Here is a 13,488-nt window from a genome sequence, read left to right as displayed (position 1 = left end):
CAGTGGTTTCGTGCCAAATCAAACCCAACAGCTCAAAATACAAATAACTTTTTTAGACATAACATAGTGAATCGTGGTATGTAAGGACATTGTTTTGAACACTGATTATTTATGTACTCAATCAATAATGGCAATTTGTTCATTTTTAACCAAAAAATCTTACATAGTGCAAATTTAAATAATCCATTCCCTCAAGAACCAATGATACAAACAAATACAGCACATTAATAAGAAGTTGGTATGGACTGTATGCAATTAATTAAAAGAATATAAATATGGACTTAAGTTCTATTGTGCATTAAATGTGTCCTTGAAGAATGTCTGGCATATTTCTACGACAATGACACACGCTACTTTTATATGCATGGCAAATGTGATTCTCAACAGTATTTGGATGTATGCTCCTTTAAATGATATAATCATTTTCATCTATTGAGACACAAATCACGGCTATATTAAAAGTGATTGTATCGAAAAACACACTTCACTTCATTTTGAAAAAAAATATTCATTAATTTAAACACGATCATATATACCAACCAAATATATTTCTAAATTAAAATTACATTTCAAACTAAATGAAAATATCATCAAAATAATGAAGTGGTACAAAAAATCATACAAATACAAACACTTCACTCTGTCCAACTTCTTCCACCGGCCCCTTTTGCAGTGACTTAAATCACACAATAAATAAATAAATACCAGTATATATTAGATCATAAATGCAAAAGTAAATATAAACATAATGATAATATTTGAAAAATAATCATTGATTTATAATTATAATTTTTTCTCAAAATAGCTGTCAGTGATTGTCAGGGACTTAATTTAACATTACACTATATTTCAAGAGTTTGGACATGAACTTTATTACCACCTGCTGGTGGAATCTCCAAACTGTAAATGCAGAAACTGAATTTGGTCTTTGTGCTGAGATAAGATGTGGTATTGAAATGTCTTAATGCAACGACCAAATTCTTAGGAAAATAGCAAATTAATTACGCACAATACACCCATAGTTTGAACACCTACACCCACAGTAGGGCAAACACCCCCACCCATGCCCATTTGCACTTTATGCTGGCAAATAAATTGCACTTAGAATTAGTGCTCTCATATAAAATTGGATCAGATCACAAAACTAGAGCCCATAATGTCATTTTGCAAAAATGTCACCACAGTTACGTAATATGCATGAGATCAGGCTTCAAATGATTCCACCTATGCACATGTTAGATGCCAATGACATCAAACATCTTTTGACCAAACATCACTAGCCCCTTTCACACATACAGTCTTTTCCAGAAAATGTACTGAAATTTTCAGGTTAAAGGTCATGTGTGAACACGACCCTTTTTGAAAATACTGATAGATTTTGCTCTGGCAATTTCCCTTAATGAGAAGTTTTGTCATTACTTATTGTTAATTTTCCATATTGATGGTATGTGTGAACAGCACAAATAGTGCATTTACCAGTTAAGGCATCCCAATGATTTTTCTGTAATTTACCTTGTTGCATGTGTCAAAGGGGCTATTGATATCAAACCTGAAACAATATGTCTAATATAGTGCAATAGCTGAATTGAAGTGCCGTGGAGGGGAAGATGTTCAGTGAATAACGACTTAAATTTAAGTTTGTACACATACACAACGCTATTGTATGCTTTCAGAAGACTTGGAACATAGCACTACTATCATTTGGACTAGTTTTATGGCGCTTTCATGTTTTTTGTTTGTTTTTTGTCCTTTTGGAACTATAAGGGGATGTCATTTATGACATGAATGTTCAATTTTAGGATCTCGGAAAATGATCTTTGTTTTGTAAAAATAATCAATAGGGAAGAGAACACATCAGAGTTTTTTCATGTGGTATCATGAAGCGACACATGTTATTAAGTCAAGTGCAGTTTATGCAATGTGTGGGATACATAACTGTCTGTTGTCTGTGTAAAAATCTGACAGTCTTTTGTCCTGCAAGGTGAAGAGACTAGTCCTTTTTAGCTTTGGTCTTATTCATAAATCCAGGAAGACACTCTGACATCAAAGCCAGGATACTCCCTGAAATAAGATACACCCTGAGGAAAAACATGAACATAATTGTCCTGAAGATAGTCACAAAAAGAAGTCAAACTTAAACTCTCTCAGCAAGCTTTGTAACCCTGATTTGCTCAGTTAATCAACTCTCTGCAAATCTCAAGTCACAGTTTTGTTTATGAGATATGAAATCACCACTGGTTTCCTTTTATGGTTTATTTAAAGAGAATCATCCTGTTTCTAGAGTAACTGTGCACATTCTATGATCTGTTCAACAGGGGTTTCAGTCCCAAATCATAAAAAGTAACTTAAATTTCAGACTCACCTGATGAAGATGTAAGTGGTGACGTAAGTGGCTTTTACTGCACTGCTATGCAGTTGCTAGGCTATTCTAAGAGATTGTTCTATTCTAGGTGATTTCTCACCAAGTCTCAATGAATTCCTATCATCCACCAGGCGAAACCCCAAAATCTGGTCACTTAGAAAAGTAATAGCACACCTCTCTTGACCAAGCTGCACTAAGTTTATACTTAGGGCAAGGGGTTTGTTCAAATCCCAAATTCAAAGTATGAGCAATAGAAAAGTGGCGCTTGATAAGGTATAATAAAATACATTTAACTGACTAGGAAAATATTTATTTAATGAAAATAAATCAAATATGTTGGCGTGTAATTGCAGAATGTTTGCTGTTGACAAAGCCATTACTAGTAGTATATTAAAGTGCTCAATCTCATCATCATTTGGCTACTAAAGGCAGGCAGATGGACTCTGAATGACTCTAGGGGATGATGCACACAGATGACTCTCACACTCAGCAATACTGGAAATGAACAATTGCCCAAGACACTCTCATATTTTACTCTTCAGTGCCAGTATATCAGTACATCTAATTATAATCTCCTGCAAAAGGTGTCAATAGATCATTTTTTCTAAAGCTCCTGTAAGAATAAAAGCAGCACAGGAGGCATTGACAGTGATGAATAAAATAGAGACAGCATCAGACAGTACAGTAAGTAATCTCTGGCATAGCTCTGGCTAATTCTGATGAGTTCAGTTGTATAATGACGTTTCCCACATGTATAAACATTTACACACAGAGACTCAATTCCCATACAACTCATGCTGTGCATTAACCAGAATGCATACTTTAATTAGACCCATTGGCCAGATGGACTTTCATTAATAGAGAGTGAAATGTGCCTTTACTGTGCACTTAATGCAATTATAGCTGACATGAGTGCTTAATCAGAAATTTGGCACTGGTACACTGACTGTAAACATTTAAAGGAGTAGAACACTTCAAGGAATAATTTACCCAAAAATGAAAATTCTGTTCATTTACTCACTCTCAAGTTGTTCCAAACCTATATGCAGAATGAAAACCTCAGTCACCACTCTTTTTTCTATACAATGAAAGTGAATTAGATTATCAGATTATCAACCTAAATTTAAGTCTGTTCCTCAAACAAAGTTATTATATGGCTTCATAATGCTTGGAAATATAACTCAAAAATAATATAGACTACTTCTATAAGGCAAATTATTTTGTTCACAAATAGGGAATCTTGCATATCCAATTGCCAAAATGGCTTAACATTTACATAAATACATCAAAAAGACATCCTGGCAAAAAGTGTGCGTAGTTTCCAACTGACCTCATTCATCAACAAAACCTAAAGACTGATCAGTGCAGGCAGCAAGCCGAATGCATTAGTGATGTCATAGTGGTATTACGCATCATTGGCGAGCACCAGAGCTGCTGCGGGGAACCAGTGATGCTCAAGAATAGAAGGCAATGAGATCATAATCAGGGATAACATATGATCAGATCTCTGTCACTATTCAATACCATGCTTGTTGACACTGAATGCATAGTATGATGCATACTAAGTAGCTGTGGAATCAGTCCTCAACGGACGGCTCTGCCTGATGTGCCTAAAGATACAGGACTGCTAAATTGGCATAATGCAAAAGAGTGTGAAGATATAGTTATTTATTGCCTCTGGCAATATGGAAAGAGAAGCTGTGATTTATATTACTTGGATAACAACATCCATTTTTTTTTCTAGAACAGCATTCAAAATAGCTGATTTGACTCTATGTTCATCAGCATTATGCTATTTGGCCAAGACGGCCTAGGCACACTTAACAAGTATACGCTCGGTGCACATGGTTTGTGCAGTTACCCAGCTTTGTGGGGGATTGTATGTATGTCTAAATGTGCAGCAGCATGTCGTACAAGCATTATGCAGCTTATCTTGTGTTTGTCTAATTGTGCAGCACCATGTCCACATGCTTGACACAGTATGTATGTGTATGTTCTAGCAATAGCAAGTCTTCATACACGTTCTGCAGCTAGTCCACCAAGACCAAAATACCATCAACATGTGATACCCACAATAACATGCTAAATCTTTCCGAAAGCTGTCATGACTGAACTGTTTTCATTTCCAAGATGAATTAAACATGCAATATAATGAGGAATATGCAATGTAATGATGTCATGTGAAAGCAATATAGTTACTGTTTGAAATGTTTATCATTGTATTATGTGCTATGTTTCACATAAAAACATTTTTTAAATAGTTGTCAGTGCATAGTGCATACTGTGCAGTATTCAGTAAACTAATTTTCAGTTCTGAACATAGCCTCTGTTTTGAAAAGAGTACCCACAGATACATATAGCAGATGCTCCCTTTTAATCTATGGGGCCCCGTATTTAACATCTGGGGGTGCCAGAATGGAGAGAGGGAGAGGACATTGTTCTGCTGATGCATAATGTGGCACACTTCTTGTATGGAGTGACCCCAGTCTCTCCCAGTTTTAGATCCAGACAAAAGGGCCCTGGCCTCTCTGGCCCATATCAATAGATTATTTTTTAAGCAGAGCGTGGGCCACAAGGTGACTGGTCCACAGCCCTAAGGCACGGAGCCCCACTGCTCTGCCGTATGGGCCTCCACATGTCTCTCTTCAGACAGTTTGCACCATTGCTTTTGTTAGTGGCTCCACGTGTATAATGGGTGCAGCAGCCACTATTCAGAGTATAGATTTTATATGTCACAGTGAACTGTAATTCTGGCACGCAAGATTGTTAAGTGTCCTTTTGAGATCAGTTGATGCATGAACAGATTTCAATGCAATAAATAAAAAGCTGAACAATGGTTAAATGTTTCTTTGTAATATGTGGTTTATCTACAGTGATCCATGAACCAACGTTTGCTGGGATACATCAGATGCATCTCACAACAATGTTTAAAACCAATGGTAGGTTTAATTTAAGTTGAATCTGTCATAGAGCTGTTCAGATTGTAGTCCTAAAACGCAAGAGGATTAGAATTTTCGAGCCATGGGTTCCCTCTGGATTTTTAAATGGATCAAATATAAGTCATAAATCGAACTGTACTATTCTAAAAAATGCATTGGAAATTCCTGATGGAACCCATGGCAAATTATCTTCCCAGGTTGACTAACAAATTGATGTCATTACGGAACAGCTAGTATAGTAAATCAGAGACTAGTCAGCAAGTAGAATAGAACAGTTTTAATATATAGGGTATGCTAACAATGGCTAAACTAGAGTAGAATTTATCTAAACACCACAGTTTCAGTGCAAACAGTAATTTACATGGGAGTTATTGCACACATGTCTCTTGGGAACCTTTGAATGGAAATCAATAGCACAGCTCTAAGATCATACAAAGTGGCAGCTGGCACAACTGAGATTAAACTTCTCCCTAAGGACGTACCAGAATCCCAAAGAGGCTGTCTGGTGCATCCTCTTCTCGAGCTGCTCCTCTGTATCGCCCTCTTGTGGTGGGAAGAGTTAGATGAAGACCTTGCCATCATAATGGGATTATAGCCATAATTTGAGGAAACCCCTAACCTCAACCCTCTGTTTATGCTCTTGAGTATGTCTACAATGTAAAATAAACATGCATTATTGTTGTGACCTGCTTTGTCTTATGTTTCACAGTGTACGATCAGCACCTTGTGGTGTCACATGGGAATCTCTCTGGATTAAATTGAAAGCAAAATTATAAACCATTTCCTTTGTTTCTATCTGAAGATAACTGGTATCCACTGCAAGCTTTTTGTTTGCAGAAATATACCATGACAGAACATCATTTCCTCATTATGCATGCATGCTTTAAACTCATTTAGCAAAACAGGAATAAGCCAGTTTCACATAGTTTCTGCTGTCCAATTACAGTTACCCCAAGGACTATCAGCTGTTATGAGAGATAGATTTTTTTTGCAGATGGCATATTATGTAAATGTGTGTATTTTCACACAATATTCTATTTGTACTTCCCACCAAAAGGAAATGAAACTATACTTTTCAACAAAGTGAGAGAAAAGTATGACTGATACGAGTCAGCACTATTAAGTGAAAAGAGATGAGCGCAGCTTTTGAACGTAGTACAACCTGGATGCTGCGCTCTTGCTTACTCACGTTTTAATTGTGCGACACAAAAGTGAAACAACAGTATGACACATGGGAAAGTTCGAAGAGAAAGGGTATTTTTCATATATACAAACTATGTGCTAAATGGAAAGATATGCTCTGTGGAAAGTTGAAGTTAAACAAACTATATTAGGAAACTTACTTACACATTATTGAGGTCTGGTGTAATGATTAACAGTTTTGATGACGTGCGCTTTTTTTGTCTGGCTTTTATACATTAAAAGTTATTTCTGTTTTGAGGACCTTGATGAACTTGATCGTTCTGTTTATTGTGCCAGACTGTGATGACAAAGTGTGAACAGTATTTGACCTTTATGTGATCAGTTGATTGTCGTAGGTTTGCCGATCAACCTGATTGTAGCAGGAAGTAAAGCCAATGGCATGTCCCTCAGACATGAGCAATACAGTCATATATGGATTGGAATGTTGAAGTCATCTTAAGGTGTATTTAGTAATTATAGTAATTGGTTTAAAAAAAAAAATTACATTGCTGAAGAAATCAAGGCAGTTTCCTTTTAATCTTTTTAAAGATTCAAGATTTCAAATCAATTTGGCAAAATCAATTAGCAAAATTTCACCCCTGTTTTGATTCTCATGTTTTTTGTCTTTCAGGTGCCAGTCCAGTGTGAAGACACTGATAAAGTACACAAGATTGTTATGGATTATCAGAATAGAGAAACAAATTATTAGATCATACACAGTTTAAAAGTTATAGAGGTTGTGTTTTCTCTTTGCAGATTTCAGTTCAGTGTCAGGATGACAAATACGGGTTTTATGGTATGGTGATTTTTGGTTATGAATCCTTCCCCTTAAGGAGGTGTACTCCATTCAACATGGCAAGGTAAACCTTTGAAATGGTACTGATGCAACAAATAAAAATATAGTATCAAATTTAGATTTTTAGCCTTTTTAATTTTGTATGATCCCAAATATTCAAGCAAAATTCTGTATTGTTTCCTCAAAATCATTTTTAGGCCTCTATCGGGTCTTGGACATAATCAAAACAATGGTGAGTAATACTGTGATTGCTATGGGGCTAAGGCTTTGAATAAGCCCCTAATAGACGTGGTCACATTTACCATTGCACGGCGAAATTCCACAGACAAAATACAGTCATCTCACTGGTAATGTGAGCGATTGTGAATTTCGCGTGATGGACTTTTGGTGGTGTAGAATTTCCCAGGTGAACTTTAACAGGTGAATTCACCACGTTGACCAATGGACAAGGATATAATTTTAGTGTCAAGTTTCTTTTTAATTTCACTGTCACATACTATAAGACAATATAAGACTTGGCAATTATTTTTTGCAGGTTACATGCGCACATCTTCACTGGCAGAATTTCGCAGTGCAAAGGCAAATGTCTTCGCACTATTACCCTAAGTATAAACTTTAACACATAACTTGCCCCGGACATGAATGATACCTCAAATGATGTGACTTAAAGAAGTCTTACTTCAATCCGGTCTCATGACAAGTCAAAATAATAGAATGAGATGGCGAAATTTTAAGAAATCCACTTGGCTGGTACAAATAACAATGTTATTATGTTTTTTTCCCCTACATGTTATCCCTTGACAATATAAATAATAGTTTCATGATAAACTGAACAGAAAACACACAAAAATAAACACAGAGCAGCTGCATGTCATTCTCTCTCTCTCTCTCTCTCTCTCTCTCTCTCTCTCGAACCGTCGTTACTGGCCGCCATTATCACCAGCCCCGCCGTCCTCTGCTCTACACTCCTTGTGATGTAGAGTGACGTAGAATTACGTACCCCCTCCCTCTCCCGTCTGCCGGCAGGTCATCCCCACCTTGAGAGGAGAGAGAGAGAGGTGAAAATAAAACTCACTGGTTCTCTGATGCGCGTCACATGGTCCCCGATCACTCCTCCACCCTCTCAGGCAGATAGCAGCCGCTCCTCTCCGGGCAGACTGGAGTCAGACCAACCCCCAGTGGACAGAACGCCCCTCCATGTACTTGGCGACCCGTGGGACTCTCCTCTGCCCCTTGCAATGGCCCTACCGCTCCAGGTGGTTGGGGAGTCGCTTCCCTCCTTCCCTCTCGACCCCTCCGTGTTTCTGGGGGACGGCAGGGCACTCCTCCGCCCCTGGCAGTGGCTCCATCGCTCCAGTCAGTCGGCCGCTCTACAGTTATTGATATACATCACTCATTTGTATTGCATGAAAAATATGGAACGAATAAGCAAATTTATTCACAGACATTTCCTTTCCAATCCAATAAAGTGTTGGATAGGAGGCAAGCTAAAATTTGATGCCTGTATTTTAATGGACCTGAGCCATATCTATAGAGACCAAACTATCATAGAGACTTGGGCCTGTAACTTAAGCAACCACCTAGCAACAGCCAAGATGGATGTTTGTGTCCCATATATATTAATTTTATGAATTGCACTTATCATGAAGTACTTCTACACCTACATATTCATGTAGGTATCTAATCAGCCAATTGTGTGTCAGCAGTGCAATCCATTAAATTGTGCAATCCATTAAATCATGCAGATACAGGTCAGGAGCTTCAGATAATGTTCACATCAACCACTGAAATGGGGAAAAAATGTGATCTCAGTTTTTCGACCGTGGCATGATTGTTGGTACCAGAAGAGTGAGTATTTTTGTAACTGCTGATCTCCTGGGATTTTCACACCCAACAGTCTCTAGAATTTACTCAGAATGGTGCCAAAAATGAAACACATCAAGTGAGTGTCAGTTCTGTGGATGGTGAGCAGAATAGCATCTCAGAATGCACAAGTCGAACCTTGAGGTAGATGCAGGCGCGTCACTAGACCCCTTTTACTGGGGCACTTGCCCCAGTATAAATCTGCTGTGCCCCAGTAAAAGCTCAAGTTTGAATTTTAACAATTTACTTTATTTATCAGTGCATTCATTTAGATTGATAATTCCGGAAAAAAGAAATGGATCTATCTAAATGCAACACAGTAACCCACCCAATGCTTGTAAAAGCAACGCAGTTTAACCGAAAATAAAAATCTGATGCATGCTTGCAGAAATTCATGTCCGTGCTGCATGCGCCTGTGCGCTTCCTATAACGGTTATAGTGTAACCAAAGCCACTGCAGCGCGCGCACAGTCACACACACAAGTCCAGGGGGTGGTTGCACCAGCTATACATACGTTACAACTTAGCCTAATTGTGGCGTAAATGGGCACTAAGTAACAATTTACAAACTACTAAATATTTGAGTGCTGTACCATTAAACTTAGGTTGAACGTAACCCTGCGTATAAACGAAATATTTACGACCAAGAGTAACGGTTGGAATTAAAAAGCAGACTCACTTATGACATCAATATGCTCATGTTTTGCGTGATAGTCATTAATCATTTATATATATATATATATATATATATATATATATATATATATATATATATATATATATATATATATATATATATATATATATATATATATATATATATATATATATATATATATATATATATATATATATATATATATATATATATACATATATACATACATATAAAACTTTCTTTTAAGCGGCTCTTCAGCATGAAACCGTTCAAACGGTGCAGTTTTCAGTGTGCGTCGTCCGGTGTCAACATATACGAAATATATAAGATATTAAAATGAATAAATGTCTATTTTTCTAGTCTGTTGTATTAGCATTTATTTATCACCCATTATTTATTTTAGATACAGTTCCTATATATTGTTATTTACACGGGGCAAATATACTATTTATTAAATATTTTATTACGTATCATATTTTAATGGGGGTATAATTTATTAAAGCTGACAGTTACACAAGCAGACAAGGTTTGAACATTAACCGTAGCGAGATAAAACTTAAATTCACGGCTTTTTAACACTTCTGTGTATAAATTTGAAGGCTTTTTATTAGATCATATTAGGCCTACTTTATGGAGAGTTTACAAACTACTAGTTAAGTCTTGCCTTAAGAACAGGTGGTGCAACAAAATTAAGCACTGACTTAGTTACAAACTAACTAGTAAGCCCTTAATGTGAACTTAAAATCCTAACTTATGTGAGAACTTACGCACCTTTGGTACAATACCCAGGTGTCAGCACACAAGTCAATTGAGTTAGGATATGAAAACACGATGAAAATAAAGTAAGTTTCTAAATAATACTGATAGTCTTATTTTGACATATATTATTGGCTCCTGTATACAGATGGACATCAGAAAATTATTTCGACGAAGCAGGGATAGGAAACAGAAAGTAGAGATGAGTTTGTGGGAGGTAAACAAACTACATCCTCAGCCATCAGAGTCAGGTTTCATACGTTAGATGAAAAAGCATCAAGTCTCAGGAAAACCTCTGTCAAGTCTCTGGAATTGCAGAGAAAATAAAAAAAAAAATTTTGTTCTGTAGTACTGTCTTTGATTATGATAACATTGAATCAATCTTTCAGATATGAAATTAATTTAATTCACTAGCGCTAGTTTAGGACACTACATAAACAGTTGGCAGTAACTATGGCTGCTGTGTGCTAATTTCCTAGCGACTTTAGTTTGGCTTCTTTTGAGTTGTTTTAACATCAGTTTAAACTTACACCAATTATGTTAGCTAGCTAGTTATTAATTTATAGAAACACTTCTGCATTTATAAAGCTAGCTTCACACGCTAGCAACCAAACTCAGCCAGTTTAGCTACCAACTCTGCCTAGCGACCAACTCTCTGCTCATTCTGATGTCTTTTTGTCTAAAGCCATTTTGCCTGACGTTGGATAATGCAGTTCTTGACTAGACTTACTTGACAGAAGTTTTCTGATATGTAATGTGTAATACAGAAGAATGCAAATGTGCAAGAAAGTTTTCTCCGGTTTTGTTATTTGCATATACATTGTATGCATTTTATGCCATAAAAAACAGAAACTTGTTTTCTCTTTAAATTAAGTTTATTTTGCTTACCCCATTGGCAGATTTTTTTTTTTTCTTGTTCACTAAATTTAGTCAGATTTATCTTAAAACAAGACTTAATATCTTATCCCATTTTGCTTGACAAGTAAATAAATCATGTTTTAAGAAAGTTTAGATAAATTGACAGGAAAACAAGACAAAAATACTTGTCTAGAAAATCATTTTTTGCTGTGTGTATATTGTTATTGTATCAAGAGTCACTCACAAAAGGCTATATGCTTGATGTAGGTGTCTCGCTGGATCTTCTGGCTGGAAAGAAATGGCCCAGAGCTGATGGATCGTGATGAACGCTACAAAAAAGAGATGCATGTGCATCCAAAGGGAAAGAAGAAAAAGCTAGGAGAGGCGAAAGAATTCACTGACCAACATCTGTATTATAGCTAAAAACAACACTTAATTTATGTAAATGAAGCATGATTCTATAAGCTTTTACATTTATAAACGCTAACTTTCTGTACTGTAGTAAAGATGCTTGATCCTCTCATAAACCATTCTTCATGCTTAAGTAAAGAATTTGTCATCAATGACTGTAAATACATAAAATCATCATCTTAGTTAAGAAAAGTCAAGAACTAACACAACATAAAAATGCACAAAATTTTACACAAAATACATACAAAAAATTCAAACATGATGTTCATTCATGATGCATGTTTTAAACTCATTTTGCAAGACAAACTCAAACCACAGTTTTACCATTTTTAACTGTTCAGTTACCTAGGGCATTACATGCACCCATGAAAAGCATTGTAAGTTATTGTGAAAGTTAGATTTGTTTTGCAAAAAGGAAGAAGGTGTAAAGGAAAATGTTTGCAGCTATGTGTGGAGTTTCACACAAATATACTCACTGGACTTCAAACAGAGAGGTAGACCACAAGGAAACAAAACTAACAAAGTGAGTAACTATTACGACTGTTATGAGTCAGCTTGAGAATGTGAACATACAAGGTGAGCAGCTTCTAAACACAGAACATACTGGATGCTATGGTTGTACTGTAAGACAGCAGCTTTAATGACACGCGCAAACGCTGCAAATGAAAGGGTATTTTTGTGCAATTTTATATTCACTACATGCAAAACAATAAGATTTGTTTTTGTGGAAAGCATTAGCTGAAGCATTCCATATTCTGAAACTTGTTTTGAATTGAATTTTCATGTACTGATAAACAGTTTTGATTGCATTTTCATGCTTGTTGTTAGCATTAGCTTTTGTGTCTTGTGGCCTAGAAGTTATTTTCATTTTGAGTAACTTGATGATATCATCTCATTGACTGTGTCAGACTGTGGTGAAAGTGTGTAAACTATATTTGAACATTATCCGGTTAGTTATGTACAGTATGTTTATGGTGATGGCATTTGCTAGTCCACCCCATTTTAGTCATAATATAGTGACCAAAGACATGTCCCTCAGATAAGACCAAATGCTGTGCAATTCACTGGGGATTTTTGGGATAGTTTAGCAGTAATTGTGGCATTAATGTTGAAATTCAGAGGTAACAAAAATTCCAGGCTGCATTTCTTTGGCCTCTCATCCACACTAGAGCGTCATTTTCCTCTACCGAATATGGAGACTTTCGACTCTCTACTGTACACTTTGGGAAATATGTTTTCAAACTAATTAGTGTGGACATGGCCTGGGTCTAAGCATTATTGGATGCATTACTAAATGATTTCTTGCAACAAAAAAAAAAAAACAAACAAAAAAAAAACTAGCTTAGACCAGCATGAATTTCCATTTTGCTTAAGAGTATTTTATGCTGGTCAGTGCTTGTCTGGTGCTGAACATGCATGACCAGCATAGTCACAGTGTTCACAAACAAAACTTAGCTGAGGAAGTTGACCAGCAATTATAACTTTTATTGTACACAATATGAGTATATTTTTTTTCTCCTCAATTTGGAATGCCCATTTCCCTATGCGCTCTAAGTCCTCATGGTGGCGTAGTGGCAGAGGACAAATCAGTTGCATCCATGTCTGAGACCCTCAATCCATGCATCTTTTCACGTGGCTTGTTGAGTGTGTTATCTCGGAGACAT

Source organism: Xyrauchen texanus, chromosome 36, assembly GCF_025860055.1.
Source record: "Xyrauchen texanus isolate HMW12.3.18 chromosome 36, RBS_HiC_50CHRs, whole genome shotgun sequence".
Classification (NCBI taxonomy): domain Eukaryota; kingdom Metazoa; phylum Chordata; class Actinopteri; order Cypriniformes; family Catostomidae; genus Xyrauchen; species Xyrauchen texanus.
The sequence above is the reverse complement of the archived record's forward strand: the minus strand, read 5'-3'. Positions refer to the sequence as shown.